Source organism: Pistacia vera, unplaced genomic scaffold, assembly GCF_008641045.1.
Source record: "Pistacia vera cultivar Batoury unplaced genomic scaffold, PisVer_v2 Contig840, whole genome shotgun sequence".
In the NCBI taxonomy this organism is placed as follows: Eukaryota; Viridiplantae; Streptophyta; class Magnoliopsida; order Sapindales; family Anacardiaceae; genus Pistacia; species Pistacia vera.
The window spans coordinates 343,094-350,210 of record NW_022196713.1 but is presented as its reverse complement, the minus strand read 5'-3'; positions in this window follow the sequence as shown (position 1 = coordinate 350,210).

Here is a 7,117-nt window from a genome sequence, read left to right as displayed (position 1 = left end):
ATGCAAGAAGTGGTCAAGAAGGAGGTGTTAAGGCTTTTAGATGCGGGCATAATTTATCCAATTTCAGATAGTGCATGGGTGAGTCCAGTTCAGGTGGTACCGAAGAAGGGAGGAATGACAGTGGTCCGGAATGACAACATGAGCTGATCCCGACACGAACAGTCCGGGGATGAGAGTAGTTTGTTATCGCAAGCTGAATTCTGCGACTCGTAAAGATCATTTCCATTGCCATTCATCGATCAAATGTTAGAGAGGTTAGCAGGCCATGAGTTCTACTGCTTCCTAGATGGATATTCAGGCTACAACCAAATTGCAATAGCGCCGGAAGATCAAAGAAGACGACTTTCACGTGCCCATACGGAACATTTGCCTATCGAAGAATGCCTTTTGGCCTTTGCAACGCTCCTGCAACTTTTCACGTTGCATGATCTCGTTTTTTCCGATATGGTTGAAAAGTCCATTGAAGTTTTCATGGACGATTTTTTCTGTTTTTGGAATTCTCGTTGTGATTGTTAACTATATTTGTCAATGTTTCGAGTGTGATTGACCTAACTTGGGTGGCTCAATTGGGAAAAATGCCATTTCATGGTACGAGATGGGATCGTGTTGGGTCATTGGATATCAGCAAACGGCATTGAGGTGGAGTCGAGCGAGATTGAAGTTATTGAGAAACACCACCTCCAAATTCAGTGAAGGCTGTCAGAAGCTTCCTGGGCATGCAGGCTTTATAGAAGATTCATCAGGATTTTTCTAAAATCTCTAAACCTCTTTGTGAATTATTTAGCTAAGAGGTTCCTTTAATTTCAGCAAGATGTTAATCATTTAAGGGCTTGAAGAAAAATTAATTTCTGCTCCTATTTTGTTGCGCCCGATTGGGAACTACCTTTTGAACTCAGTGGTGATGCGAGCGTTATGCTTTAGGGCTGTTTTAGGACAGCGAAAAGGTAATGGTATTGCATGTGATTTATTATGCCAGTAAACGTTAACGGGCCCTCAACTGAATATGCCACTACTGAGAAAGAATTTTTAGCAGTAGTTTTTCTATTGATAAGTTTTGTTCTTATTTGCTAGGTACCAAGGTTACGTGTACACGGACCATGCTGCACTGAATACCTCCTAGCAAAACGGATTCCAAGCCACGATTATTGCGATGGGTATTACTCCTACAGGAATTCGACTTGGAGATCAAACAAGAAAGGAACAAAAATCAAGTCCCGACCATTATCCCGATTGAATCCAATGAAGAAGATCGAGAGGAAGAAAAGCCAATCAACGAATACTTTCCTGATGACGTTGTTTGCTATTCAGGAAGGACCATGGTTTGCGGACATTGCGAACTACTTGGAAAGGTTATGCCCCCTGGATGTAACTCCCAGAGACGAAGAAATTTTTGCGAGATTTAAAATACTACTTTTGGGAGGATCCATTTTGTACAAGCATTGCGCTGATCAGATGATAAGACGATGTGGCCAGAGAAGAGGTGACGAATATAATTCGTCACGGTCATTCTATGGAAGTTGGTGGTCATTTCGGTTCGACAAAGACCGCGGCAAAAGTTCTTCAATCAGGATTTTTCTGGCCTACTCTTTTTAAGATGCATTTCAATTTGTGAGGAGTTTGTGATGAGTGTCAACGGGTTGGGAATATTTCTAGGAAAATGCTATGCCTTTAAATATATCCTAGAAGAGAATTGTTTGATGTTTGGGGATAGATTTTATGGGACCTTTTCCTTCTTCGTTTTCTAACCGTTTCATTTGGTTGCTGTAGTTATGTGTCGAAGTGGGTGGAAGCTGCAGCGTTGCCAACAAACGATGCTCGTGTCGTTATCAAGTTCGTAAAGAAGAATATCTTTTCAAGGTTTGGCACGCCAAGAGCCATTATCAGTGATGGTGGCTCTCATTTTTGCAATCGCCTATTCATCACTGTTAGCAAGTATGGAGTTACACATCGATTTGCAACCCCAATATCATCCGCAAACCAGTGGCCAAGTCGAAGTTTCGAAATAGAGACTGAAACGAATCCTGGAGAAGACAGTGAACACATCCCGCAAGGATTGGGCAACTAAGCTTGATGATGCACTATGGGCATATAGGACGGCATTCAAAACACCAATAGGAATGTCCCCTTAGGATGGTTTACGAAAAGCTTGTCACTTGCCAGTGAGTTAGAGCATAGGTCTATTGGGCAGTAAAATTTCTGAATTTTGATCTACAAGCTGCGGGCGCAAAACGTCTGCTGAAACTTATGATGGAAGAGTTTCGCAATGATGCCTACGAGAATGCCCGGATTTACAAAAAAAGACTAAGCAGTGGCATGACAAACACATTGTGAACAAGGAATTCAAAGAGGCGACAAAGTGCTATTGTTCAACTCGAGGCTGCGACTTTTTCCAGGAAAATTGCGCTCACGATGGTCTGGCCCATTTATCATTCATCAAGTGTTTCCGCAGGGGGCAATAGAGCTGCACCACCCGACGAAAGGCACATTCAAAGTCAACGGGCAAAGATTGAAACCTTATATGAGAATGGCAATGCAGACAGAGGTTTCATTCTTCTTCAGAATCCAAATTGATGACAGAAAAGAGTCGAGCTTAAGACTTTAAACAACGCGCTTTTTGGGAGGCAACCCATTTTTAGATTCCGTTTGAGTTTTTTTTATGTTATTTTAATTTATTTTGTTTGTTTCAGTGCATTCTTTTTAGTTATAATTTTTTTTTAGTTGTTAATGCAGGATTTCGGATTGGTTTTCAAGTGACTGACAAAACGCACTCCAGGATCAGGCAGAAACAATCCACGATCGCCGCGGCGGTAACATACATCGCTGCAGCGAGCGTGATTTAAAGCAACGAGGGACTGCATCGAGATAAAATCACGCTCGCCGCAGCAACGAGTTTCTATCGCTGCACGAGCGTGACTTAAAGCAACGCTGCGACGATAACAACGATCGCCGCGGCGACGCATACCATCGCCGCAGCGATCGCACCATGAAACAGAATTCTGCGTTTAAAATCAGCAGTTTTCCCTCTTTTGCTTTCATTTTACATTACGAACTCATCCTCCTCACACTTGCTCTCCACAATTTTTGGCTCAAATCATCCTCTTCCTTACTCCATTGATCACTACACATTCTCCCTTCCATCCATTTCGCAGATTAAAGAACAAGCGGAGAAATTGCGAAATTCAAGGTTAGGGTTTTCAAAAGAGATTTGGGGATTTTCGAATTTTCATCTAATCCAATTCAATTCAAGGCGTTTTTGGACATAACACGTTTCAAGTAAGTGTTTCTCAACCTTTTGCATTGAAATTTTGAGTGTGGAAGGGTGAAACCCATGATTGAGTTGTGGAAGTTTGGATGGTTGTGAATAGTGCTTGCTTGATTGGTTATTTTCGTGGGAGTGTTTGTCTCTGTGATTGTGACTGATTGAAGAAGGTAGTGCTTTGTGTGGGGGTGAGTTATTTCGTTTGGGCATTATTCGTGTTCGACTGAATTTTTTGGGTGAGTTCGACATAGTGATAAATGGCACCCAAAAGAAAACTAAAAATTGATAGTAGAGAAAAAGGTAAAGGGCAGGCTTCCGGTGATCCTCGTTTGTTAGCCAGGCTGCCCAGGAAAGGTATGAAAATTTGCAAAACAACCGGGCTGATTTATTGAAGAACAGGGCTGGTGTTTACAGAAGCTTTGGAAGGAATCACTGATGTGATTCAAGCTCTGGGTGGGTGAAATTCTGCAAAGACCTCCGGCACCTGCTGTTTCCTCTGTTGTAAAGAGTTCTATGCCAACGCCCAGAGAGCCACTGACGGGAAACCTTAGTTAGAGGCAAAGAGATAGTGTTTAATGCCGCTGCGATCAATGAATTTTATGAGCTGCCGCAAGTTGGGTTTGATGACGATGCCTATGTCGCATTCAAGCAGCAAGTGGATTTTGATGCAGTAATTAACCTGACTGAGGGGAGAGCTACATGGTTTTATTGCAGCTGGGGAACACTCCGTTTTGAAAGTAAGTTCCTGGACTCAATTTCCCGCATGTGGTTATACTTTGTATCGTCCCGATTAATGCCATCCAAGCATATGAGTACTGTGAGCAAAGCTAGGGCAATCTTATGTATGCTATCCGCCAGAAAATGAGGATGATGTGGGTGAAATTATCTTTCAAGAGATTTCTCATTCGGCAAAACGTACCGCAGACGCTTTTATTTTCCCCACCTGATTACTGCATTATGTACGAAGCGGAAGTGCCATTGAATGCTGAAGAAGTTTTTATTCCGCAAGGAGTGAGCCTCACTGAGCATTTTTGTACAATTTAACCAGTGGGGCAGAGTAGAGGTAACCAGGACCAAATCATCTTCATCCAAGCTTTCCCAAAAGATCAATTGCTGAGTTGCATGAAGACATCCAAATAGTGACACAGCAACAGAATCGTCAAGAGGCCTGGATGTCATGGATGAGTGGGCAAATGGCGGTACAACATGAATGCAGAGTTTGCAACTTGCACATGCTGGTATGTAGCACCGGGTGTGAATGGACTGATTTTGTGTACCCGGCAGATGAGGACAGGTGATTTTCCTGATGAGGATTCTGAGGAGATATGGAGGAGTAAACTTTGTTTTTAGTGTGTGCAGTTTATGTCGGTCGTTGTTTACTTTTCTATTTTGCTGTACTAACCGTTGTCTACTGTGTTGTTTAGACATTTGTAACTTTTAGTCTGTTTTTTTTTTATTGTTTATTTTGTTTTTCTTTGTTCCTGCTCCTTTTATCCATTCTTTTATTTGCATAACCTAATGGTCGACAAAGTCTATTTAGCGGTTTCTCTGGGTTGATAGAACGACTGGTGTATACGACTGGACGGCTTATTTTTGTCGAGGAATGTGGAAACGTTTCTTTCTTTTGCTCTTATGCTTAACATTGGGACAATGTTGATTTTATTCGTTGGGGGTAGGAATTTAAAATTTAATTGAGCAGCATTTGTTTTGTCTCTTGGATGAAGTCATATGTCTATGATAAAATGTAATTGCAATAACATAGAACTAATGGAGAAATTATTTTTACCTTTGCTTACGGATGTGTGTGAACATTATGACATGGATTGAGACCTAGTGAACTGTGGATTGAAAGTGGTTCAGTCACCTACTTAGAGACGTGTTATGTATGAAGTTTTCATGAATTTTATTGTGATTTCAACAAATTCTAGAACTCATTTGATAATCACTCAAGGCGAAATCCTAGAATTCCATCACTTAGGAAATGATTTAGGCTGTTTTTGGATCGATTGAGCCTTTCAAACCAACCCTTTTTATCATTATCACTAGTTAACCCTTTGAGCCTTTATTTTTAAACATAATTTAGCCTTGTTTTTCGTTCTTTGAACTTAATGTTTATCCTATCCTGATTTTGAGCCTAACACAATCCTACCCGCTTTATCATTAAGAGACTTTATTGTTCTTCAAGCTTTTTACGAGTTTGTTAGAAAGTGTGGTTATCACAACCCATGCGTGCGAAGAATTGATTGCGGTTGCGAAGTGTTTGTAAAATCAGTGGGGGATGTGCATGTTTCAGCATTCTTATTGTTATTATTTTTGAAAAAAAAAAAAAAAAAAAAAAAAAAAGGGCATTCTGACTAGTTTAAGGGTATTTCGGCTGGAAACCAGAACCCCCTTAAAAACTGCCAGCAGTACTGGCAACCTCTGGTATAACAACCCACGTACACCTTAGACGCATCTCCCTTGCCTTATTTAAGTTTAAAAAAAAAAAAAAAAAAAAAATTATAATACAAGTTTGAGGCGTGTAAATTAGTGGACACACTGGTTGGTGTTGAGAAGAAGTGGAGTTCGATTTGATTTTAGAGTTGCATGAGGAAAATTGAGTCTCTGACTTTGTTTTTCATATCATTTTCCTTGGACCCATACCCTGGCCTAAAGTTACAACCTTTCAAAGACCTATTGATCCCAGGGGATGTGAAATTCTACATTAGTGGAGAGTGGTTTGAAAAGTGAGCCTATGGAGTTTGATTCCATGATTCACATATAAGTCATAACCCGAATACTGAGATCAAAAATTTTGTTCATGAATGTTGTGCATAACACCATCCGTTTGTAGACTAATGGTTTGTGGTTGTTGGATGTTCTAGGGTCGATAACAAAAATGAAATTGATGTTTGCATTGTCTGTGAGTTTTAGGTGATTTTTAATTATCTATTTATTTTTGTGTATATGCAATTTTTGAGACGTCTTTATGAATTGATCCAAGATTTTTCTTTAGATTGTTCTTGTTATGTTTATGTTTTGTTACTTTTGGAGTTTAGGATAAGTTTAGTGTGGGATGTTTGTGGGTATCGTCACTGGAAACCCACGAGACTAAAACTCGTCCAACTAGGGCCGCCTAGGGGTTTAAAGGCTTTTGCATACGCTAATGCAATCGTGTCAATCTACGAAAGTGGTTTAGAATAGTTTAGATATAGGTTTTAATTGGTTGTTTTATTGTCAAGATAGAGACTTATTTTATCGCTTATTTTGCTAGAGACTGCAAAAAGCTGGTTGGGGTTGTGATAAGAGCTTGAATGTTGATATTTTGTTAGTGATTTAATTGGTTTATTTATGGAAAAATGTGCTTAAAGTGTGGAATTTGGATTATTTCTTTCATAAAACCATTTATGGGATCACGGGTGCACTTTAAGTGTTTTCAGGCTCAAACAGGTTGTTGAGAAAAGAAAGCTATCGATAGGATTCACGACACGCAGAACAACGGCCAAGATCAGGGTCGAAATGAGGGAGTTGTGGTACGTCGAAGATGTTACGGAAAATCTGGAAATTCTTCATCATGAGTATGCCTCGATGTTTCTACATAACTTGAGCTGTAGAAGTCGGAATTTGACGATTCTGGTGGCGTTGGAAAGCTTATTCAAAGAGCTACAATGTTCGTGTTGATTACTTCATCTAATTCTGAAGTTTACAGATTCTTTGGTAGAAGGAACGATCACCGCGGCGATCATTCTTACCGCCGCGGCGATGGGTCGCGGGTTGTGTTATTTATTATCCTAATCCAATCTGAATGGGTCAAGTTTTCTAATATTATTCCAGCAAACAGAACCCAAGAGGATATAAAGGAGAGCTTGAAGAAGTAAG